General features: G+C 43.8%; 1 long non-coding RNA gene and 6 other non-coding genes across 9 annotated transcripts in view; 1 reads left to right on the plus strand and 6 right to left on the minus strand.

Moving 5' to 3' along the window:
* Positions 1 to 26,248, minus strand: part of LOC142775657 (uncharacterized) — a 320,531-nt gene that overhangs the window by 263,117 nt on the left and 31,166 nt on the right. Inside the window, exon 2 of one of the 3 annotated variants that reach the window (XR_012886901.1) lies at positions 11,882 to 11,931. The exons of the other annotated variants lie outside the window; for them this stretch is intronic. This is a non-coding gene — a long non-coding RNA (uncharacterized LOC142775657). The remainder of the gene's footprint in view (positions 1 to 11,881; positions 11,932 to 26,248) is intronic. 3 annotated transcript variants of the gene reach the window in all.
* TRNAT-CGU (transfer RNA threonine (anticodon CGU)) lies at positions 19,662 to 19,733 on the plus strand. The gene has a single exon. It is a non-coding gene; the product is annotated as a tRNA-Thr (tRNA).
* Positions 20,065 to 20,137, minus strand: TRNAT-CGU (transfer RNA threonine (anticodon CGU)). Its single transcript has one exon. It is a non-coding gene; the product is annotated as a tRNA-Thr (tRNA).
* On the minus strand, positions 20,521 to 20,593 carry TRNAT-CGU (transfer RNA threonine (anticodon CGU)). The gene has a single exon. It is a non-coding gene; the product is annotated as a tRNA-Thr (tRNA).
* Positions 20,977 to 21,049, minus strand: TRNAT-CGU (transfer RNA threonine (anticodon CGU)). Its single transcript has one exon. It is a non-coding gene; the product is annotated as a tRNA-Thr (tRNA).
* TRNAT-CGU (transfer RNA threonine (anticodon CGU)) lies at positions 21,433 to 21,505 on the minus strand. Its single transcript has one exon. It is a non-coding gene; the product is annotated as a tRNA-Thr (tRNA).
* Positions 21,891 to 21,963, minus strand: TRNAT-CGU (transfer RNA threonine (anticodon CGU)). Its single transcript has one exon. It is a non-coding gene; the product is annotated as a tRNA-Thr (tRNA).

Here is a 26,248-nt window from a genome sequence, read left to right on the forward strand (position 1 = left end):
CTTGAACGGGTCTTTACTGCAGTGGCTATGAACAGATATTTAGAACGAGACCGTTTAGTGAATTTTCACTAGCAAAAGAACGAAAACACGACAGCCGCAACAACTCCAGACCTGTATCAAGTTTGCCGACCAATTTAGAATCCTTCGGCACTAAGATGGAACGCGCTGCTAGTGAGCCCAAGGGAGGATCCCAATCGAATTACTCGAGCGGTCACCATTCCAAGATCAAAGTTACGATTACTTAATTTTAATCAATGTTACTTCGTTAAAATACAGCGCTCTTCGTTCCGCGCCTAAGCCGACCCAGAACGTTTAGCATTTGCGGAGTGCGAAACGGCAAGAAAGTAAATTCTAGAAAAACGAACTCTCAATAGAACATTACCCGTAATAAGATTTACACCTCTTCCACAGGCGTTTTCTTCTTTCGGTAAAGCTGTCGCATCGACCTATATCTTCTCAAGACATATCGATCAGAATGCCAGATATGTGCATGCATCCTTCTGATACGCTGTCGTGGTGGCATACGTAAATAAGACAAGTGCTAGCTGCTTTTCGCTTCGATCAAATGAGATTCGTACAGTTCCACTAGGAAGCAACTTGGATGTATCAGAAGGCTCACTTGACAAGTTTTGATCCTAACATATAAAATGAGCTGGAGCTGGGAAGAAGGAGGTCGAATTTCGTCGCAGGTGCTGTCAAAGAGAAGAACTGGTGATAAAACTTAACAGGGCTGTTGACTATGCAGCAAGGAGATGCGGCGAGTCCCGTCACGCATACTTTGATTAAGAGGCCACTATTGAAAGAAAATAGAATGACTTTTTCTTTAAGTTGGACTGTTGCTGGTAATCGTGTGCGTTCCTGAGATTCAGATTGATCACTGTATACCCCACGGCTTCTAGACTTAACTCTGGTCTCCAGAGTTTTCAATAGTCTTCCTCGGTGTGACAGCTTTCGAATAATTGGAAGCGGAAATAATTTATTATGGTACTGTATTGATATATTTAAAGGGCAGGTGGCAGTGACACCAAACTTCCACATTCTCACGTGGAAATACAATAAACAAAAAGATATCAACATGGAACCCAGACATAGAACTTATACTAGCTAACTCACAAGTTCTCGCACAGGTAGATTAACGATGTGGCCACCTCATTTTAGATCATGAATGGGAAAGCTCGCATCACACGCATATCTTCCGCGTGGTGTGCAATAAAGCTTGGGGTCGCTGTGTGAGGAGACTACTGCGTATGTGTGCCGCTTTATGTGAAGGTGTCCTGGAGAACAGCCTTCCGCCACTGCAGTAACTCGCCAACTAAACTTTTAAAAGGCTCAATAGCATACAAGCGAGAACCGTGAGGCTGTACCTAGGTTTACGGTACAACACATCAAATGTATAAACCCTGACAGAAAGTCGATGTGTTTTGGTTCCTGTGCTACTGGAGCAAAAGTTCTTCCGAGTCTGCGTGTATTCTGTGGTCAGGGTACAGAATCATGCACTTGTTTCAGTCAGTACTCGTAATGTTCAGATGTTATTTCTTCTTAATAACAGAAAGTCGTTGACCTTTACGTGGCTCCCGTGGCAGCAGTCATGACAGTACTGGGGTTTCAGAGCAAGAGAACCCCCCCCCCCCCCCAGGACAATCGTTGACATGTTTTTTTTTTTCGAGCAGAATAACACCAACTATGTTGTTGTTGAGTTTTCTTCCTGCTGTCGGACATGTATGTCCGGAGTAAAGGTCTAGTTAGGAGACATACGAGTTTCCTTTTGCTTTACCTCGTGGACACATTTGCATGTATATATGTCTCAAATAAACTGATTATATATATATATATATATATATATATATATATATATATGCCGTCATGTTTAAATAAATTAATCTCTCACAAATAAAGAATATGCTATATAGGTGCGTAGACACCATCAGCCGATGTTACCTGTTCTGCCCTTCTAATTCAATACACTTACGCCAGGTATTCTTGGGGAATAATCTCCGTTTCAAAAGATATACTGCCTTACCTGATGTCACAGCTGGCGCAAGATCAACTATTTCTGGACAACAAGTGTCTGGGCAATATTGTTCGGGAACTACACCGTGAGGTTGAACTGCAGAGGCTACCAGCTCACGGTGATGTTAAAAAGAATGTTTGTCCGTACTCCGCGGCCAGAGCTGCACATATCGCACCATCCGAGAACATTGACTTTCCTTCTTCAAGAAAATACGCAGCATCTCTACTGTTAGCGTTTTCTTGTAATCTGCAATGAACTGGAACGGTTGCTTGCGTAAGACCGCGCTTGATGTTTGCGTGGTCTTACGCAAGTAACCAGTATACAGACCACTGTGCAAAAAAAAAAGACCGGTCAAGTAGCTTTTATGTGCCACAAGGAACAAAGAGGCAAGCTTAGACGCGCGTCTGCTGACTCCGCCTCGTTTTTGCCGATGCAAGCTATACTCTAGAACAGGCAGACTATGCTATGTGCACCAAACGGAACGCTCAGGAAGATTTTTTAAGAACCCCAGGTGTTCAAAATTTCCGGAGCCCTCCACTAGGGCATCTCTCATAATCATATAGATATCAATCAGGAAGATTTATAACACGTCCTGCGTGATTGTTCGGGCTATGACGTGAAGCGTCACTTCTGAAGCAGGCACTTCAATAGCAACGCGGCTTGAGCTTGAATATAAGACGTCTCTTCACCCCGTGGCAAAGCAGCGCCTGTACAATGCGCAGTACGAAAGCACTAGTGGTGTTCAATTGCGAGAGGAACTATGTGCACAATGTAGGTGGATTTTTGCTGTTTCCGTAGCCGTCATGGTCCCTAAGAAGCAAAAATTTATAACATCGCCCAGCACATCAAATGTTCTATGCACGTGTTAAAGCGCGTGATCTCTCCATGGCAACGAATGCGGATCAAACAGAGATGAAACGAGCCGTTCATCCCCCTCGCACGAAGGCTGCACGAGATAACATTGCCCAGCATGCGAGGCCCGCCGTTGATGGCGCCTCATTGCGATAGGACACTTCCTACCCATCTTTAATCGGGCGAAGGTGCATAGAAAGGCAAAGGGAGAGGGGTGCATCGCTCGAGCAGCATCTGCTAACTTTAACCATAAGAAAGAGGTCGCAAGCGCTTGTGCTCCCGCTATCTCGGTAAGCATTAGTAGACTGCTATAACATACTTGTACAAGTTGTGTTCTCGCCGCCAACTTCGCATTGAGGTGACAAAGGGCCCGAAAACTACTTTGCTTTCAGAAGCGGCCGTATTCCCTTGCACCACCGATTTGAAATATACCATTCAAAACAGTTACCTTCGAGCCTTACTTCGTAGTACATTCAAATATGTTGCTCTCGCATCCACTGCTCCACCCTCGTAGCAAATTTGGGATATTTTAAAGAATTACACAGAGATCTGAAAGTCTATCAGCAACTTGCTTTTGTATTAATGCTTGCCTGTGTCTGCGTGTGTTATATGTCTGTATATGTGTGTATATGTGATCACTGTACACGCCATTGTCATTAATTGCACCTGCAGTAGCAAGCCAGGCTATTTACCAGACCAGCATCGCTGGGATAGTCATTAAAATATCGCTACCTATCTACATCAGTAAGAAAGAAATGAAACAACACGTTAAAGAACCTCCGGTGGTCGAAATTTCCAAAGCTCTCCACTACGGCGTTTCTCAAAATCATATGGTGGCTTTAGGACATTAAACCCCACATATCAATATCAACAAATAATAAAAGACAGTCAGCCGGGAGGTTAACCAGGCACATGCCCGGTTGGCTACCCTACGCTTGGGATATGAGAACGGGGGATGTAAAAATGAGAGAGAGGGTGGTGAAAAGGAGAAAGAAAATTCTTAGCAAAAATTCACTGAAGCGTACGTGATGGTGGCACTAAACAAAATTCAAACAAGTTCAGTTAAGCTGGTAGTCCTCAAGAGGCACAAGAGTACCTTGTGAGCCGACGAGCGATGGGGACGGTGCTCCAGCAGCACCTGCACGGAGAACGCCACAGCCGATCATCGAAACGTTAGTAAAGAGCAGAAAGCGTTCGTCTTTCAGAGGCAAATGAAGGACAGTGGCATAGCATACGATCAATGTCTTCTTTGGTGCCACCGACCTCGCATGCACACTGTCAGCTACACCAGTTAACGTTGTGTATGCTTTCGTTAAGGCATTCTCTATTCGAAGCTGACTAAGAAGTGGAGGTGTGCGTCGATGAAGTCCTGATGGAGATCTAAATTCCAGTGTGACGCAGTGCGTGGAAGGTGATGCCGTCAGGGTCCGGCGCTGAAAAACGGCTACACGAAGCAAGCGCAGCGTTGTCATCAGCAAGTTCCCTTCTTCTGGCACAGCCGGTACGTTTCCATTACTAGAACTTTCCACTTAATCAACTATGAGGGCTTTGAGGCATTACTCACGCCGTCACACCCAACGTACTTGCTTCATCCCTCATCGATGCTCATCAAACCACCACGCCAGTGTCTTCGTCATTCCTGTTTTGGACTTGATGACACATTGCTGCCTTTTAAGTACTACAGACACAGGAGTAGTATTTACTGCGTATCATTTGCAAGTAACCCTTACAGTTGTGTTTCAGGCTGCGGGATTCAAGGCTATATTAAAAATAGCTCTCATAATTGCAGTCTGCCAGTGTGATGATTGCTTCTATTTCCTATTTGTATGATGTTGCCAAAGTGTTCAGCAGCCTCGCTGCCGTGGTCTAGTGGCTAAGGTACTCGGTTGCTGACCCGCAGGTCGCAGGCTCGAATCCCGGCTTTGGCGGCTGCATTTCCGATGGAGGCGGAAATGTTGTAGGCCCGTGTGCTCAGATTTGGGTGTATGTTAAAGAACCCCAGGTGGTCAAAATTTCCGGAGCCCTCCACTACGGCGCCTCTCATAACCATATTGTGATTTTGGGACGTTAAACCCGACATATTAATCAACCAAATGCCACCTCTCGCCATAATTGTTTATTTAGGTGAAGTTGCGAAAGGACGACTGCCGTCCATGGGGCAATACGCCAACCTACGCAGCTGTTCACTTTGCTGATGCTTTTGCGGCTGAAGCGATTTATTTCGAACAACAGCGTGGCTCACTGGTAGAACACGTGCTTGACACTGAAACTGTCCAGGTTGGATTCTTACCGAAACTGAATATTTTAAATATTTTTATTAATATTATTTGCATCTTTCTCGATTCTTCGGAGAGGTACAAGCTCATAATTTTTGCTAGCCACCAACGACGCTGACGTTGATGCCAGAATTCCAGCAAAATGAGCTCTTTAGCACATTCACGTAAAAATATAAAGACAAGAAATGGGGAGTAATCGAGAGCTCACACAACAAGGACTTGCTCCAGTAGTTCACTGATGCTCGTCAAGTTCAGTCGCCTTCAAGTTGCTCATTAAGCTTTCACAACATTGCGAATGCGCTAAACCTTGGCCAAGTTCCCACGAATTGTTTCTTCAGACTTCGGTCTTGCCTGAAGACGATCGAGTTTTGCTCACAGATTACGTTGATGAGTCTGGCGCAGTGGCACAGAATAACCTAATGGACACCCCACAGCTGCATAAGTGGCATGCTGCACTGTTGACCATTCGAGTAAGATATATATACGTAAATCTCACACCTGACAACGTGCGACGAAGCCAATTCGTATCTCAACAAAGGAGTCCGGTTGGCAAATGATTAATAACAATTGGCAGATCTCACGTACAGTGGAAATCAATAATATGCAAAGCATGAATGAGAAAGCTTCATATGTCACTTCAGAATCACCACAGCATTACGAGACTGACGGGAATTATGTCGTACATGACTTTCCTGCCTTGAGCATTGCTTATAGACCCTTTCACTGTTTTCAAACACAGACCCTTGATGACATCCGGTTTCGTCCCTCGATGTACTAAAAATGTATCGGTGGAAAAGAAGAGCGTTAGAAAATAGCCCACTGATTATCTACAATTTTCTTCCCTCATTTGGCAAAATATTTTTCATTTGGCAATATATATTCAGATCAATGTTCTTTTGAGCTACATAAAACCTGCAAGAGATTACCTTGAACGCTACGCACGTTTTTTTATCCGAAAAACAAATAACACATTTTCCTTACCCTTGAAAAAGCGTGAAAACGTCCTTTCAGTATCGACGTTAAGAGCTGGTGAATGAGGTGACTTGAAGTTTTGGGGGGCACAACGCTTGCACTCTTGAAACCATCTATAGTCATGTTTCACATGACACACCTATTATGATTATCATGTTTTGCTCCACAGCGGTGGTCTAGTGTTTAAGGTACTCGGCTGCCGAACCACTGGTTGCGGGATCGAATTCAGGCTGCGGCGGCTGCATTTTTGATGGAGTCCAAAATGCTTTAGGAAAGTGTGCTAAGATTTGAGAGCAGTTCGAAAAAATCTAGGAGGTCGAAATTTTCGGAGCCCTTCACTACGGCTTCTCTAATATTCATATGTTGGTTTTGCAACGTTAAATTCCACACATCAATCAATGATCAATCGTCATGACTAGGATGTTTGGACGTGTCCTTTACCTTTGTCGTCCATTCACGTCACGTAATACCAAATTTGGTGTATGTGGAATGAGTGAAACGGCCACCAGCACGCTATGAGCGTAGCATGTAGTCATGTTTTACATAGCACGGATGTCATGATTATGTTTGGACGTCTCATTTACCTTCATCGTCCATTCACGCTACGTAATACTAAATTTGGTGTATGTGGAGCGAGAGAAACAACCACGAGCGCAAGTGAGCGTAGCATGTTATGATTATCATGTTTGAACGTGTCCTTTAGCTTAGTCATCCATTCACGTTACGTAATACCAAACATGGTATATGTGGAGCGAGAGGAACGGCTACGAGCGCAAATGAGCTAGCATGTTATGATGATCATGTTTGGACGTGTCCTTTATCGTCTTCGTCGATCCACGTCACGCAAAATCCAATTTGGTATATGTGAAGGGAGCGAAACGGCCACGAGTGCAAATGAGCGTACCATGTTTTGATTATCATGTTTGGACGTGTCCTTTACCATCGCCGTCCATTCACGTCACGTAATACCAAATTTGGTATATATGGAGCGAGCGAAACGGCAACGAGTGCGCTATGAGCGTAGCATGTAGTCATGTTTTACATGACACGCATGTCTTGATAATTATGTTTCGGCGTATCATTTACCTTCGTCGTCCATTCGCGTCACGTAATACCAAGCTTGGTATATGTGAAGCCAGCGAAATGACCGTGAGCATATCATGAGCGGGGCATCTCGTCATGTTCTTACATGACACGCACCTCATAATTATCATGTTTGCACCAGTCATACACCTTCGTCATCCACTCAATTCTTGTAGTGCCACATTTGGTGCATGTGAAGCTGCCGAAATCACTGCAAGCGCACCTCGAACGTGCGCGCAGTAATGACATACATCACATGCATGTCGAGATTATCACGTTAGGGTCTGTCATTTATGTTCACCGTCAGTTATGTCGTACCATACCAATTTGGCATGTGATTGAAACCACCACAAGAGCGGCAAGACTATTCAATGTAAATCATTACATTACTGCATGTCACGATTTTGATGTCATGACTAGTCAATTATGTTTGTCATAATGTCATGTTATGCCATACCAATTTCGGTATTGATACCATTTTCGAAACGGCATCGAGCGGTAAATGTTGTAGACAGACAGACAGACAGACAGACAGATAGATAGAGATAAATAGATAGAGATAAATAGATAGAGATAAATAGATAGAGATAAATAGATAGAGATAAATAGATAGAGATAAATAGATAGAGATAAATAGATAGATAGATAGAGATAAATAGATAGATAGATAGAGATAAATAGATAGAGATAGATAGATAGATAGATAGATAGATAGATAGATAGATAGATAGATAGATAGATAGATAGATAGATAGATAGATAGATAGATAGATAGATAGATAGATAGATAGATAGATAGATAGATAGATAGATAGATAGATAGATAGATAGATAGATAGATAGATAGATAGATAGATAGATAGATAGATAGATAGATAGATAGATAGATAGATAGATAGATAGATAGATAGATAGATAGATAGATAGATAGATAGATAGATAGATAGATAGATAGATAGATAGATAGATAGATAGATAGATAGATAGATAGATAGATAGATAGATAGATAGATAGATAGATAGATAGATAGATAGATAGATAGATAGATAGATAGATAGATAGATAGATAGATAGATAGATAGATAGATAGATAGATAGATAGATAGATAGATAGATAGATAGATAGATAGATAGATAGATAGATAGATAGATAGATAGATAGATAGATAGATAGATAGATAGATAGATAGATAGATAGATAGATAGATAGATAGATAGATAGATAGATAGACAGACAGACAGACAGACAGACAGACAGACAGACAGATAGACAGACAGACAGACAGACAGACAGACAGACAGACAGACAGACAGACAGACAGACAGACAGACAGACAGACAGACAGACAGACAGACAGACAGACAGACAGACAGACAGACAGACAGACAGACAGACAGACAGACAGACAGACAGACAGACAGACAGACAGACAGACAGACAGACAGACAGACAGACAGACAGACAGACAGACAGACAGACAGACAGACAGACAGACAGACAGACAGACAGACAGACAGACAGACAGACAGACAGATAGACAGATAGATAGATAGATAGATAGATAGATAGATAGATAGATAGATAGATAGATAGATAGATAGATAGATAGATAGATAGATAGATAGATAGATAGATAGATAGATAGATAGATAGATAGATAGATAGATAGATAGATTGCTGATGTATTTTTTGTATGGTGCATGCTGTTTCGTGAGTTTTGCCTGACATGCGTTAAAATATTTTGTGATTGGATGCACACTCGATCGAGTTTAGGCGGACTAAGTGCAGTTTCAACAATCACCTATAGATAAATACGCTCGAAGTCACTGAAGTTTGCAATAAATGCTTCGCCTTTACTAGTTGATGTTGTTTATTCTCCGAGAACCACTCATGATGACGAGAGACGCCGTAGTGCAGGGCTCTGGGAATTTCACCCAGCAAAAGTTTGTTAACGTGGACCTAAATAGAAGTACACGGGCCTCGAGCACTATCGCCTCCATCGATGCAGCCACCGGGTCCGCCGGCAGGTCTGCAGACGAGCACCATATCTAGACCACCGTAGCCTGTGGATGGCAAATGAAGTCACACATTAGGGTCAATAGAAAGTAAGCGCGTGTTGGAGAAACCGACTGCATTCAAATGTAAAAGTGTGAGGCGGCGAGCAAGCGATTTCAGTTGTCGCGCGGCATCCGTTGTACAGAGTGGTATGGGCATCCACACATCTTTTTTCAAGAGTCGATCGTGCAGCTCTATCCTTGTGGTGATGGCCGGCAATACCGCAGACGCTCGGTAACCCCTGAAACTTAACATCGTGACTTTTCTCGAGCGCTTGGTACGTATTCTTGCCTAATTTGATACACCAACTGCTCGTGTAATCCATGCTGCAATGCTAAAAGTAGTCTTTTCAAAACGGGCCTCAACTCACAAAAAGTGCTGCTGAGGTATGCACTTTATCCTACCTTGAAGGGCAGTGAGTTGTGCTGCTGTCGATGCCGTCCCGAGAGAAAACTGAAATTGCAACGATATAAACTGCAACGATATGTCACTAGATGGAACAGCCACGGCTCCGGTACAGCTAAGAGCCATCGGTATAAAAGTGCACGTGGTCAGAGTATGTTTCGTTCAGAAGACCCAGACAACTGCTTTACAGCTAGTGGTAACATGCATGCTTTCTTAACTATTCCAGGAACCAATAATGCCGCGTCAGGTTGACTGAGACGCTACAAAGCAGATACCGGGCGCTTTGCAGGCTCGAAGCCGGATGGTTCCACAGTGATTACTTTGCAGAACGAAATTCGTGGCCTCCCCGCTGGCGCACACACTGAATGACCTAATGGTAGCCGTGATGTGTGCCGAATGTACACCGAGAACACAAATCCTCCTGCGGAATGTAGTACGTCTGTTTGATATGTGGGGTTCAACGTCCCAAAACCACCATTTGATTATGAGAGACGCCGTAGTGGAAGGCACCGGAAATTTCGATCACCGGGGGTTCTTAAACGTGCACCCAAATCTGAGCACACGGGCCTGCAGTATTTTCACCTCCATCGAAAACGCAGCCGCTGCAGTATTACGTATCAGACAGGTATGTTTGACGCTATAGCTTAGCGCATAACGACAGGGACAAGACAGTGACACAGATAAACGCCACAAACGTGTTCGCTATGACATAAGTAGATCTTAAAGAAAGAAAGAAAGAAAGAAAGAAAGAAAGAAAGAAAGAAAGAAAGAAAGAAAGAAAGAAAGAAAGAAAGAAAGAAAGAAAGAAAGAAGCGTCCACGTAGTGCTATAGCTTCGACTTTAAAAAAAAAGAAAGGAAAAAAGGAAGAGGAGTGTAAAAAAGCGCTCGCTACAATGAATCCAAAGTACGATAAATAGGCACGCTTTGCTTTTATAAGCCGCACGTTTCATCGGGCATGGAGCACAAAAAAATGATGGTTGAACATGGGCGTTCGATTATTCAGCGAGCGTAGTTATTTTGTTTTCGAGCCACGTGCCGCAGCCCTCGAAACACTCGTTGACGAAATTAAAAGCACCGTCAAGTCGCAGCTACGCCGTCGTTACGCAAGATCGCCTTTGACTATAACAGACAGAGCGTCTAAGGATAAAATTGTGGGAAAAATAGCCACTGTCTCGAACTGCGCACTTTAATTAGTTTCCTTAGTTCAGTTTGCAGCACCGCCTCGAGCGCTTCCCACGTTCATTTCTAGAGTCTGCGCTCATGGACGATCTGATATGTTGAGCTGAACTGAGAGGTTCCACAGCTGCCGATTCTTCACGAGCTACTCGAGCGAGAGAAAACAATGCAGCTTGTGGGAATGAGGTTTTATTATAATATACATTACCATAAAGAAACGAAGAAAACACGAAAGCGCACCTTGGAGTCTGTTAAGCATTATCGAACGAAATTTGCTCCTTCCTCTTTTCACCTCTCGATTTGATTATTCTATCTGTTCGGCGGAGCACTTCCTTTCCGCCTGTCCTAAACGTACGGCGTCGCTCGAAGACTACAGAAAGGGGCGAGGAATTGTATATCGAAAAGGAGTGTTCCTTTTTTTTTTTTCTTCATCAGTGCGTGGTGCAGCGCGCCGCTTCGCTCGTTGTTGCTGCTGCTATGACGAGTGAGCGGCGGTACGTGACACGGAATAGACGCGGCACCCTTCCCATCTCCCGCGCCGGAACCAGTCACCGTCGCCACTGGTCGGGCACCGAGTGGTGCTTTTGTCGCGCGCGAACTTGATTCCCTCCGGGCGCTGCAGGGATTGGCGTCCCCGGCTGAGGAGGATATCTCGGGATAAGCGCATTCCGTATTCCCTGGTCGCCTTCCCGGCCGATCGAGCTCCCGAGTCCCAGCGGCACAGCTCGAAGATGGAGTAGCCCCTATAAATCTTTCGCCTGCGCAGCGTTTGAGATAGATTTATTGGAAGCATACAGTGCTGGCTATCTCAAACGAAGATTTTGTCCAGAGCAACTTTCGCGAGGATTCCGGTCCGAGACAGCAGCGATTGGAACTGAGATGTTCTCTCACTTCTCAAGTGTTTCCTTTCTGATTTTTCTCAAATTTTCTTCGTTCCTCTCAGTCCACGCTGTTGTCTCACTTTATCTCTAACGCTTTATTTTTTTACCTTCCTTTTAAAAAGTGAGAACTCCGTTCTCCTGTATAGAAATACTTTTTTGTTACTTACGGCTAGTCCTGGCGGCCTTCAGATGCGCAAGAAAAAATACGTCCAAATCACTGAAAAAAACCAACGAAGTATTTGTTCAAATACCACTTCTTATGATGCGGTGTTGTCTATATTCTGAAATGAATAACAGCTTGCAGAGGCCAGAGAACTTTCTTTCAACAATTGTTTTCATTTGCAAAAAAATATCCACAGAACGCAATTGTTTTGGTTGAAGTTGATTCTTTTCTTCTTTTTTTTTTCTTCGAGGGTTTCTTTCTTAATTCATATTTCAGCTATTTTGAGGGAAGTGAACTTATTCGCTTTCCTCACTTCACCGGGAACTCTTTCTTTCTCGAGGTAGATAGACGCTTCGCTGCTTATATACGTGGTGTTTTTACGGGCGAAGCTCCTTAGGGTGTGGGTCTTTTCATCCTCCGATGGTGTATGTGGAGACCGGTGGCACATACCTGAAAGTGCGGTCCTTAGAATGTCCGCTGGATGGCAGTACTTGTATATAATGAATACATGATGAAAAGATGTGAGATTGCTGTACTTTGAGTGTTCATTAAATAGACGGACGGATGGATGAACATACACATACGGATAGACGGATGGACAGATGAGCGCACAGACAGAGGTGTGGACGCATGGATGGACGGATGGACAGACAGAAGAACGGACGCACGGACGGACGCATGAAGGGACGCACGGAAGGACGAATGCACCAACGGTCACACGGATTGACGGACACACGCACGGACGCACGGACGGACGCATAGACGGATGGGTGCATGGACGAACGGAAGCAAGAACGAATGGGCGGACGAAAGCACGGACGGGCTTACGAACGCTTCGCCCCACCAATCATCATTCACTCCGTGGATATGTTGTGATTTCATTTTCTAAAAGAGCCATATGCAGAAACTGAAACTAGGCTATTTCAGTGAAACGTAAAGCATGCCTAAGTATCTTCAATTTCTAGAACAGTTATAATCAAAACGGGACACTTCGTTGTTGTAACATTAGCTCGAAAAGGCAGTTTCTAATCATAAATGAGTCAAGTTCTCCAACTGTTTAATCAAAGCGAGCCACATTCATTAAACCAGCTCTGCGCCAGCAAACATAATCAAAATAACAAATTTGGTCCCACCCAAAATGTTTCATTTGTGTCTTAGCTTCTTTGTAATCGTGTTTATGTTCCACAATTAGGGTTTCTAGCGCGAGTTGGCACCTATTGAAAGACATGATGTTCGGTGACAAAACTTGATTTGGTAAAGAGTAAAAGGCTGACTTGTCCGCTTCTTTTTGCATCTTAGTGCTTGTTCTCGGCTTTAGTGCAACAGTATCTTGTCCTCCGTTCACTCCAACACGGTATACTTGAAATAAAATAGGTACGAAATAAAGATATCGGGCGTCTATTTATTCCCTAACCAAGAAGAAGTGGTTAGAAAAGGCATGGCACAACACTGATTGGAACACTTCTCAAGGCCTTCAATTGTTGCCAGAAAGAGGAAAACACTGAAGACAGTCTAGAATAGTGCGCCTTTTGCCAGGTAAGACCACTCGCTCTTCAAGTCTCTTGATGCCATTACGCCCATGTGTGGAAGCACGGCAGCGATGGAAGGACAAGTATGATGTCAATTATGTCGTTAAATATTGCTATACCGTACACTTGAACCATTTCACACTTATTTCACTGGCTAATTCATGTCCAAATGAAATGTTTCAGTCTATATGAGCCAAATACAAGAGAGAGAGAGAGAGAGAGACAAAGAGAAACGAGAAAAAAGGAAGGCAGGAAGGTTAGCCAGATGCTAGTATCCGGTATGCTACCCTACACTGGGGTTGGAGAATAGGGGGTTGAAAGATAAAGGGAGAGTAAAAAAATAAATAAGAGAAAAACACCGACACACACGCACACACAAAATCAGTCCACTCAGAGGCGTTCCGACAGGCCAGTAGTTCGTAAGAAGCCCAGTAGCGCATGCACGGCTTTCTTCTGTGACGATGAGTCATGACGATGGCGCAGTATACTTTCTTCTGACAGCGGCTGGTCATCTAACCTGTTTAGTTTATTAGAAAGGTGTTGTCTTTCCAGGTTGTATTTCGGGCAGTCACACAGGATATGTCGAATTGTTTCTTCATCTCCGCAATGTGCACAGTCGGCGGTGTCGGCCATACCTATGCGGAACGCGTACGCACGGGTAAACGCGACTCCCAACCATAGTCTGCACAGAGCAGTAGCGTCGCCTCTTCGAATTTTTGTTGGACGCTGCATGCTTAAAGTTGGATCAAGGGATCGTAATCTTGCATGCGTAAAGAGAGGCTCATTCCAAAGAGCCATGGAGCGTTGGCGAGCAAGAAAGCGGAGCCTCCTACCAGCGTCCGTCCTTGAGAGAGGTATTGACTGGTCGTTGTCTTCTGTATGGGCTGAACGGGCAGCTTGATCAGCTCGTTCGTTACCGATAATTCCACAGTGGCTTGGCAACCACTGAAATATAATGTGGTGCCCTTTCTAGCTCTGTTATATGGTGCAGCATTTCTGCTGTTTCAAATACCAACTGCTCGTGTGGACTACGGCGTAGATTTGACAGAAGTGACTGCAATGTCGCCTTGCAGTCGCAGAAAATCGTCCACCATTGCGTGCTTTGGTCGTTAACGAAACGCAGCGCAGTGCGAAGCGCTGCAAGCTCTGCAGCCGTTGTTGTGGTTGCATGAGCTGCCCTGAATTTGATGGTTGTGGCGTGCGTTGGAATAACGACCACTGCTGTTGAGCTGTTTGGCAGGACGGAGCCGTCGGTGTAGACGTGGGTGCAGTCTTGGTACTTCTCGTACAGCAGAAGTAAGGCGAGTTGCATGAGGGCTGGTATTGAGAAATCTCGTTTTTTCTGGATGCCTGGTATTGTCAGGTTGATGACTGGCTGTTTGAGGCACCATGGAGGAATTGAAGGTCTCGCCGCTGGCGCAAAGCCAGTTGGTAGGGAGTCACCATGTGTAGTTATTGTTCGACAAAAGGAAGTATGAGGTCTATCCACTGATAGAGAGGCTAGGTGGTGATGGGGAGTCCGGCCACATGCCTTATGTGTGTTCTCAAAGCTTCAATTTCAATATGGGTCTGCACGAGGTGGTCTTTGGCTATAGCTATAGTCGCCATTGTTAAGGCACCCTGAGGCAGACCTAGACATATTCGAAGCGCCTGTGCCTGAACGCTTTGTATCATGCTTCGACTTGCTTTGCTGGCATTTGATAATGCAGGCAGACTGTATCGTCAAAAGCCAAGGAAAATCACCCTGTACAGTCGTAACATAGCATTAGGCTGCATTCCTCAAGTCTTTCCAGCGAGAAACTTGAAAAGATGGCATGTGCCTGTCAATCGCTTCTCAAATACGACACATGAGGGCTCCATGATATGTCTCTGTCGACTATGACACCCAGAAATTTTTGAGATCGACGATATGGTATATTTCGACTGTTAATTGACACTCTGTAAATCGACATGGATTTGCGCGTAAATGCCAGAAGAGCGCACTTTCAGGAGGAAATTTCCAGGCCTCGATTGCGTAGATACAAAGTAGTTGCAGTAGCAGCTCTCTGTATTCTCGCTCGTAACTGCAGGCGAGTTACCGCAGATGTCCAGATGCAGACGTCATCAGCGTATGTTGATAGATAAATATTGTTTGGTAGGTGCGTATGGAGAGCTATTAGTGTTATATTGAATAGCACGGGGCTCAGTACACCACCCTGAGGGACGCCAGGACAACTGAAATGTGTAGACGTGTTCCCAGTCTCTGTACTCACAAAATAGGATCGCATTTGGAGATAACTGCGTATCAACTTAAACATTCGGCCACCCACTCCAATCTCTTCTGGTGTGGTAAGGACGGCTTCATGTGTAACGTTATCATAGGCTCCTTTGTCGTCAAGGAACAGAGAGGCGCAAAGACGCTTACGGCCTTTCTCGTGTTCAACGTACGTGATTAGGTCGATGACGCTATCGATCGATGATCGACCACATCGAAAGCCAGCCATGGCATTTGGGTAGATCTCATGATACTCCAAGTACCACTCGAGTCGGCCGAGAATCATTCTCTCCATCACTTTACCCACGCAACTAGCCAATGCGATCGGGCGATAGGAGGAGAGTTCCAATGGTGATTTTCCAGGTTTTAGTAATGGTACTCGACGACTAGTTTTCCAACTTAAGGGGACAGTGCCCTCTAACCAACAATCATTATATAGCTGAAGTAGAGCTATTCTCGCGCGCTCACCCAGATGACATGGGGCTCTGTAGGAGATTCCGTCAGGTCCTGGTGCGGAGGTCCGTTTGCATGAAGCGAGTGCTGCTTTGAGCTCCTGAATGGGGAACGGGAAGTCCATACAGGTGTCACGTGGTGGCGGACAACTGCTCGAAAGTGGTGAGCTGCTGATGGCTGTAGTTTGTCCTGATAATCAGGCACAGACCTCTTCAGCAACGTCCACATCTGGTCGATTTTGGTGAAGGACTAAGGCCTTGAAAGGTGACTTCTGAATGGGTGATGACCGCAAACCTCTAACCGTCCTCCATATCTGCGATAAAGGCTTACGAAGGTCGAGTGACTCGCAGAAAGTAATCCAGCGTTGGAATTATAGCTTGTCCAACCGACGTTTGATCTTCTTCTGCATACATCTAGCAGTCCGTAAATCTTCTATGTCCTTCGTGCGCCGGTACCTTCTTTCAGCTCGTCGTCGCAAGGCTCGAAGCCGCTCCAGCTCTATGTCGATGTCCATGATTCTTACAGGGCATGGGATCATACACACAGTCTCTTTTACAGTGCTCTTGATGGCCTCTTGTAAATCGAATATGTGTTCTTGGCATTGGTTTTCCATACGGGACTGAAATTTTTTCCAGTTCACTCTTTTAACCATGTCGCGCACTTTAGGAGGCGACAATCCTCTGATCTTGACGTATGTTGGAATGGGATCCCTCCCATGCGTTTCTATATCCGTGAACCATTTAGTGCGTTTCACTAGGCTTCGCGAAACAAAAGCCAAGTCGAGACAGCTACTGTATGTGGAGCCACGTAAAAATGTAGGACTGCCATCGTTCAGTAACCAAAGTTGGTTGTCGGAGGCAAAAAACACCAAGCTTCTGCCCTTCATGTTGGTATTCTGACTTCCCCATAATGTATGATGAGCGTTAAAATCCCCAATGATAACACACGGGTCAGGAGGTAACGCTATGATGTCTCGTGGTCTTTTTGGATCGAAGCGGCTTGATTGCGATAGGTATGCGCCAACCACAGTGATGTTGAGCTTCCTCTTTTTCACTCTTAAGCATACGTATTGGTTTCCGTCATGAGGTGGTACAGGTTGAAGGATGTAAGTGAGGTCTCGGCGAATGTACACCAGAACCTTGCTGCTTTCAGTAACAGTAGACGACATAAAAGGTTCGTATCCCGAGAGTCGTATTGCACTCGATAAGTTCGGCTCACAAATGACGATTACGGGAAACATATTGACGTACACAAATCGACGAAAGTCACCAATGCGCGATCTCAGTCCCCTGGCATTCCACTGCAGTATAGCTGCTTTACGAACCTCATCCCTGAAAGACAGTGGTGGGTTAGCCATGGTCTACTCTAGGGCTGCTATCACTTGACTAAGCGTGTCCAGTACTTGAAGGGCACTTTTGGCTGACGGTGTATTCATGTCGCTTAACAACATGCGAATGGTGTCCACTAATGATCTTAGCATCACCATCACGCGATGATGTGGCTTCCCGGCCGTTGCAGCATTTTGTGCTTGTTTTTGAGGCGGCTTCTGTTGAGGCTCAACAGGTCATGTAGGCGGCTTCTGTTGAAGCTCAACAGATTGTCTAGGCTGAAGGGGTGGCCATTCCTTTGGAGAGAGAGATCTTCCAGCATCTTCTCTTTCAGCGCAGATGTTTACCGTGCTAGGAGCCGCGCCTGTCGATTTCACTTGAGTTTCTGACTTTATCGTCAGATTTTGCAATGTCCTTCGTGAGGACTTTCGACGATGACGGCGCCTTCGCCTTACTTTTTGCGCAGCTTCTCTGTGAGTCGAGTTGTCTCGCACCATTTGCCTCAGAATATTAATCTCTTTCTTAACCTGAGGACAGTCCTTGGAGGAAGCACTGTGAGCTCCTTGGCAGTTGGGGCATTTCAACATAGTTGCATTACAGTCGTCTTCTGAGTGGTGTTCAGCGCAGATGTTTGCCGTGCTAGGAGCCGTGCCTGTCGAGTTCACTTGAGTTTCTGACTTTCTCGTCAGATTTTGCACTGTCCTTCGTGAGGACCTTCGACGATGACGGCGCCTTCGCCTTACTTTTTGCGCAGCTTCTCTGTGAGTCGAGTTGTCTCGCGCCATTTGCCTCAGAATATAAATCTCTTTCTTAATCTGAGGACAGTCCTTGGAGGAAGCACTGTGAGCTCCTTGGCAGTTGGGGCATTTCAACATAGCTGCATTACAGTCGTCTTCTGAGTGGTGTTCAGCGCATCGGGGGCACACTTCGGAATTTCTGCAAACGCCCTTCACGTGGCCAATCTTCTGGCACTTGAAACACTGCATAGGCTTCGGAATAAATGGGCGAACCTGGTGACGGAAATGGCCAACCTTCGCGTAAGAGGGAAGACAGTCACCCTTGAATGTTAGTCGCACACAACGAGAGTTGCCTAGGCGACCAGCATGCACAATGACGTTGTTTTCCCTCACTGGTTTTATCAGTACAGGAAGATCTTCATTGGCGATTTCAGTGTCTATGTCATAGATAACTCCTGTTACGGTGTCACCATTCGCTGGTATGATGGATCGGACTTTGATGTTTCCCAGCTCTGACACATGCTGTAGCATGTTCAGTGCACTCGGGTTCCTCACGTCGATTGCCAAAGTATTCTTCCTCGTGTTTATCCTGATGTCCTTAATCTCGTTAGGCACAATGTTTTCAAGGTACAAGGAAAGTGCTTGCCTGTTCAGGAAGCGTAGATTGGCAGTAGTAGTCTGCGGCACAAACAGAATGGAGTGAGGCCATCGCTGAGGCGCTGTCCTCACAGTGGCTGTACTTGATGCCGATGATGCGTTCATGATTCTTCGTTTGGCCTTGCGGTAGAGCACAGGTTCGAAGTCATATTCCGAGGACTCGTAGTCTGATGCAGAGTACAGCTCGGTGTCGTCGCTCTCACTAGATGGATTACCATCTACCAAATACAAACTTCACACCACATTACCGTCGATATTGGGCTATGTAGAATATAGCCACATTATAAGTTTGTGGTATTTAGGGGAGAGGAAATTATTATAAAAAAGTTGTTTGAGCAGGCTCAACCTTGTCAGTAGAAAAAAGTGCGTTTTTTTCAGCGTAATTTAAAGTGCATTTGGCTCTATTAGGAAGAAAAAACGCCTCATATAACCTCGCGCTAATGTGCTATGAAGACAAGGCGAGGCATAGACAGCCTTCGTAATACCTTGTGGTTGTTAAGACAGAAACATGTTTTCTTCCTTAGAACAAGATCTACTTTTTTGAAGCTTTCTTCATGTTTCGCTGACACACTATGTATACTATGCAACAATATAAAAGCAATATTTTTACTTGTACTGCTACATTGCGAAAAAACACGGGGGCACTCGTGTTTGGTCTATTGGTCAGCTGCCAGCTTGTAATAAGTTCACGCGCTACGTGGTGTTATACAGGCTCATAAAAAGAGTGTACCACACTCGCCGCCATGGCTACAGGTGGCGCTGGCTGACACTTCCACGTTTAAATTCCCAGATAAACCCAATACTTAAAGTGGCTGCGGGAATAGCCGTCGTGATAGCTCAGTGGTAGAGCGTCGTACTCGTAATTCGGAGGTCGTAGGTTCGATTCCTGCTCACGGCAATTCATTTTTTCACCCACTTCTTTTTTCTTATTTACTTTACAGTGGTTCTAATGACTTCTCCTATACATTTCTTGGCATTATTGTCTGTTAGATCTCATTATTGTCTCAAAAATAAAAACACGTAAAAACGAGCCCTTAGGTATGCACTTCTTTCCCTTGAATATATATATATATATATATATATATATATATATATATATATATATATATATATATATATATATATATAATGAGATATCACAGACAGTAATGCCAAGGAATGTACAGGGGAAGTTATTAACATTAACGGAATGTAAATAAGAAGAAAGAAAAGTGGATGAAAAAATTACCAACTGTAAGCAGGAATCGAACCTACGACCTTCGAATTACGCGTTCGATGCTCTAACCACTGAGCTATTACAGCGGCACTCCCTCCATCCACTTTTTTGGGTTTATCTGTGAATTTAGAAGTAGGAGCGACAGTCAGCGCCATCTATAAGCCAAACAACGAGTGTGAAAACACTCTTATGCACATGTTTGGCGTCACGTAGCACGTGAACTTATTATGAGCGGGCAGCTGATTAATTGTCCCTCTTATACAACCTAAACACACCAAGTCTGCCAGTACGAGACCCTCGTTCAATGAAATAAGGGAAAGAAGTGTATACCTAAGGGCTCGTTTTTCCGTGTTTTTAACACAATAATAATGAGATATCACAGACAGTAATGCCAAGGAATGTACAGGGGAAGTTATTAACATTAATGGAATGTAAATAAGAAGAAAGAAAAGTGGATGAAAAAATTACCAACTGTAAGCAGGAATCGAACCTACGACCTTCGAATTACGCGTTCGATGCTCTAACCACTGAGCTATTACAGCGGCACTCCCTCCATCCACTTTTTTGGGTTTATCTGTGAATTTAGAAGTAGGAGCGACAGTCAGCGCCATCTATAAGCCAAACAACGAGTGTGAAAACACTCTTATGCACATGTTTGGCGTCACGTAGCACGTGAACTTATTATGAGCGGGCAGCTGATTAATTGTCCCTCTTATACAACCTAAACACACCAAGTCTGCCAGTACGAGACCCTCGTTCAATGAAATAAGGGAAAGAAGTGTATACCTAAGGGCTCGTTTTTCCGTGTTTTTAACACAATAATAATGAGATATCACAGACAGTAATGCCAAGGAATGTACAGGGGAAGTTATTAACATTAATGGAATGTAAATAAGAAGAAAGAAAAGTGGATGAAAAAATTACCAACTGTAAGCAGGAATCGAACCTACGACCTTCGAATTACGCGTTCGATGCTCTAACCACTGAGCTATTACAGCGGCACTCCCTCCATCCACTTTTTTGGGTTTATCTGTGAATTTAGAAGTAGGAGCGACAGTCAGCGCCATCTATAAGCCAAACAACGAGTGTGAAAACACTCTTATGCACATGTTTGGCGTCACGTAGCACGTGAACTTATTATGAGCGGGCAGCTGATTAATTGCCCCTCTTATACAACCTAAACACACCAAGTCTGCCAGTACGAGACCCTCGTTCAATGAAATAAGGGAAAGAAGTGTATACCTAAGGGCTCGTTTTTCCGTGTTTTTAACACAATAATAATGAGATATCACAGACAGTAATGCCAAGGAATGTACAGGGGAAGTTATTAACATTAATGGAATGTAAATAAGAAGAAAGAAAAGTGGATGAAAAAATTACCAACTGTAAGCAGGAATCGAACCTACGACCTTCGAATTACGCGTTCGATGCTCTAACCACTGAGCTATTACAGCGGCACTCCCTCCATCCACTTTTTTGGGTTTATCTGTGAATTTTTAGAAGTAGGAGCGACAGTCAGCGCCATCTATAAGCCAAACAACGAGTGTGAAAACACTCTTATGCACATGTTTGGCGTCACGTAGCACGTGAACTTATTATGAGCGGGCAGCTGATTAATTGTCCCTCTTATACAACCTAAACACACCAAGTCTGCCAGTACGAGACCCTCGTTCAATGAAATAAGGGAAAGAAGTGTATACCTAAGGGCTCGTTTTTCCGTGTTTTTAACACAATAATAATGAGATATCACAGACAGTAATGCCAAGGAATGTACAGGGGAAGTTATTAACATTAATGAAATGTAAATAAGAAGAAAGAAAAGTGGATGAAAAAATTACCAACTGTAAGCAGGAATCGAACCTACGACCTTCGAATTACGCGTTCGATGCTCTAACCACTGAGCTATTACAGCGGCACTCCCTCCATCCACTTTTTTGGGTTTATCTGTGAATTTAGAAGTAGGAGCGACAGTCAGCGCCATCTATAAGCCAAACAACGAGTGTGAAAACACTCTTATGCACATGTTTGGCGTCACGTAGCACGTGAACTTATTATGAGCGGGCAGCTGATTAATTGTCCCTCTTATACAACCTAAACACACCAAGTCTGCCAGTACGAGACCCTCGTTCAATGAAATAAGGGAAAGAAGTGTATACCTAAGGGCTCGTTTTTCCGTGTTTTTAACACAATAATAATGAGATATCACAGACAGTAATGCCAAGGAATGTACAGGGGAAGTTATTAACATTAATGGAATGTAAATAAGAAGAAAGAAAAGTGGATGAAAAAATTACCAACTGTAAGCAGGAATCGAACCTACGATTCCTTCTTCTTATTTACATTCCATTAATGTTAATAACTTCCCCTGTACATTCCTTGGCATTACTGTCTGTGATATCTCATTATTATTGTGTTAAAAACACGGAAAAACGAGCCCTTAGGTATACACTTCTTTCCCTTATTTCATTGAACGAGGGTCTCGTACTGGCAGACTTGGTGTGTTTAGGTTGTATAAGAGGGACAATTAATCAGCTGCCCGCTCATAATAAGTTCACGTGCTACGTGACGCCAAACATGTGCATAAGAGTGTTTTCACACTCGTTGTTTGGCTTATAGATGGCGCTGACTGTCGCTCCTACTTCTAAATTCACAGATAAACCCAAAAAAGTGGATGGAGGGAGTGCCGCTGTAATAGCTCAGTGGTTAGAGCATCGAACGCGTAATTCGAAGGTCGTAGGTTCGATTCCTGCTTACAGTTGGTAATTTTTTCATCCACTTTTCTTTCTTCTTATTTACATTCCATTAATGTTAATAACTTCCCCTGTACATTCCTTGGCATTACTGTCTGTGATATCTCATTATTATTGTGTTAAAAACACGGAAAAACGAGCCCTTAGGTATACACTTCTTTCCCTTATTTCATTGAACGAGGGTCTCGTACTGGCAGACTTGGTGTGTTTAGGTTGTATAAGAGGGGCAATTAATCAGCTGCCCGCTCATAATAAGTTCACGTGCTACGTGACGCCAAACATGTGCATAAGAGTGTTTTCACACTCGTTGTTTGGCTTATAGATGGCGCTGACTGTCGCTCCTACTTCTAAATTCACAGATAAACCCAAAAAAGTGGATGGAGGGAGTGCCGCTGTAATAGCTCAGTGGTTAGAGCATCGAACGCGTAATTCGAAGGTCGTAGGTTCGATTCCTGCTTACAGTTGGTAATTTTTTCATCCACTTTTCTTTCTTCTTATTTACATTCCATTAATGTTAATAACTTCCCCTGTACATTCCTTGGCATTACTGTCTGTGATATCTCATTATTATTGTGTTAAAAACACGGAAAAACGAGCCCTTAGGTATACACTTCTTTCCCTTATTTCATTGAACGAGGGTCTCGTACTGGCAGACTTGGTGTGTTTAGGTTGTATAAGAGGGGCAATTAATCAGCTGCCCGCTCATAATAAGTTCACGTGCTACGTGACGCCAAACATGTGCATAAGAGTGTTTTCACACTCGTTGTTTGGCTTATAGATGGCGCTGACTGTCGCTCCTACTTCTAAATTCACAGATAAACCCAAAAAAGTGGATGGAGGGAGTGCCGCTGTAATAGCTCAGTGGTTAGAGCATCGAACGCGTAATTCGAAGGTCGTAGGTTCGATTCCTGCTTACAGTTGGTAATTTTTTCATCCACTTTTCTTTCTTCTTATTTACATTCCATTAATGTTAATAACTTCCCCTGTACATTCCTTGGCATTACTGTCTGTGATATCTCATTATTATTGTGTTAAAAACACGGAAAAACGAGCCCTTAGGTATACACTTCTTTCCCTTATTTCATTGAACGAGGGTCTCGTACTGGCAGACTTGGTGTGTTTAGGTTGTATAAGAGGGACAATTAATCAGCTGCCCGCTCATAATAAGTTCACGTGCTACGTGACGCCAAACATGTGCATAAGAGTGTTTTCACACTCGTTGTTTGGCTTATAGATGGCGCTGACTGTCGCTCCTACTTCTAAATTCACAGATAAACCCAAAAAAGTGGATGGAGGGAGTGCCGCTGTAATAGCTCAGTGGTTAGAGCATCGAACGCGTAATTCGAAGGTCGTAGGTTCGATTCCTGCTTACAGTTGGTAATTTTTTCATCCACTTTTCTTTCTTCTTATTTACATTCCATTAATGTTAATAACTTCCCCTGTACATTCCTTGGCATTACTGTCTGTGATATCTCATTATTATTGTGTTAAAAACACGGAAAAACGAGCCCTTAGGTATACACTTCTTTCCCTTATTTCATTGAACGAGGGTCTCGTACTGGCAGACTTGGTGTGTTTAGGTTGTATAAGAGGGACAATTAATCAGCTGCCCGCTCATAATAAGTTCACGTGCTACGTGACGCCAAACATGTGCATAAGAGTGTTTTCACACTCGTTGTTTGGCTTATAGATGGCGCTGACTGTCGCTCCTACTTCTAAATTCACAGATAAACCCAAAAAAGTGGATGGAGGGAGTGCCGCTGTAATAGCTCAGTGGTTAGAGCATCGAACGCGTAATTCGAAGGTCGTAGGTTCGATTCCTGCTTACAGTTGGTAATTTTTTCATCCACTTTTCTTTCTTCTTATTTACATTCCATTAATGTTAATAACTTCCCCTGTACATTCCTTGGCATTACTGTCTGTGATATCTCATTATTATTGTGTTAAAAACACGGAAAAACGAGCCCTTAGGTATACACTTCTTTCCCTTATTTCATTGAACGAGGGTCTCGTACTGGCAGACTTGGTGTGTTTAGGTTGTATAAGAGGGGCAATTAATCAGCTGCCCGCTCATAATAAGTTCACGTGCTACGTGACGCCAAACATGTGCATAAGAGTGTTTTCACACTCGTTGTTTGGCTTATAGATGGCGCTGACTGTCGCTCCTACTTCTAAATTCACAGATAAACCCAAAAAAGTGGATGGAGGGAGTGCCGCTGTAATAGCTCAGTGGTTAGAGCATCGAACGCGTAATTCGAAGGTCGTAGGTTCGATTCCTGCTTACAGTTGGTAATTTTTTCATCCACTTTTCTTTCTTCTTATTTACATTCCATTAATGTTAATAACTTCCCCTGTACATTCCTTGGCATTACTGTCTGTGATATCTCATTATTATTGTGTTAAAAACACGGAAAAACGAGCCCTTAGGTATACACTTCTTTCCCTTATTTCATTGAACGAGGGTCTCGTACTGGCAGACTTGGTGTGTTTAGGTTGTATAAGAGGGGCAATTAATCAGCTGCCCGCTCATAATAAGTTCACGTGCTACGTGACGCCAAACATGTGCATAAGAGTGTTTTCACACTCGTTGTTTGGCTTATAGATGGCGCTGACTGTCGCTCCTACTTCTAAATTCACAGATAAACCCAAAAAAGTGGATGGAGGGAGTGCCGCTGTAATAGCTCAGTGGTTAGAGCATCGAACGCGTAATTCGAAGGTCGTAGGTTCGATTCCTGCTTACAGTTGGTAATTTTTTCATCCACTTTTCTTTCTTCTTATTTACATTCCATTAATGTTAATAACTTCCCCTGTACATTCCTTGGCATTACTGTCTGTGATATCTCATTATTATTGTGTTAAAAACACGGAAAAACGAGCCCTTAGGTATACACTTCTTTCCCTTATTTCATTGAACGAGGGTCTCGTACTGGCAGACTTGGTGTGTTTAGGTTGTATAAGAGGGACAATTAATCAGCTGCCCGCTCATAATAAGTTCACGTGCTACGTGACGCCAAACATGTGCATAAGAGTGTTTTCACACTCGTTGTTTGGCTTATAGATGGCGCTGACTGTCGCTCCTACTTCTAAATTCACAGATAAACCCAAAAAAGTGGATGGAGGGAGTGCCGCTGTAATAGCTCAGTGGTTAGAGCATCGAACGCGTAATTCGAAGGTCGTAGGTTCGATTCCTGCTTACAGTTGGTAATTTTTTCATCCACTTTTCTTTCTTCTTATTTACATTCCATTAATGTTAATAACTTCCCCTGTACATTCCTTGGCATTACTGTCTGTGATATCTCATTATTATTGTGTTAAAAACACGGAAAAACGAGCCCTTAGGTATACACTTCTTTCCCTTATTTCATTGAACGAGGGTCTCGTACTGGCAGACTTGGTGTGTTTAGGTTGTATAAGAGGGGCAATTAATCAGCTGCCCGCTCATAATAA

This window comes from Rhipicephalus microplus, chromosome X, assembly GCF_043290135.1.
Source record: "Rhipicephalus microplus isolate Deutch F79 chromosome X, USDA_Rmic, whole genome shotgun sequence".
NCBI classification, from domain to species: Eukaryota; Metazoa; Arthropoda; class Arachnida; order Ixodida; family Ixodidae; genus Rhipicephalus; species Rhipicephalus microplus.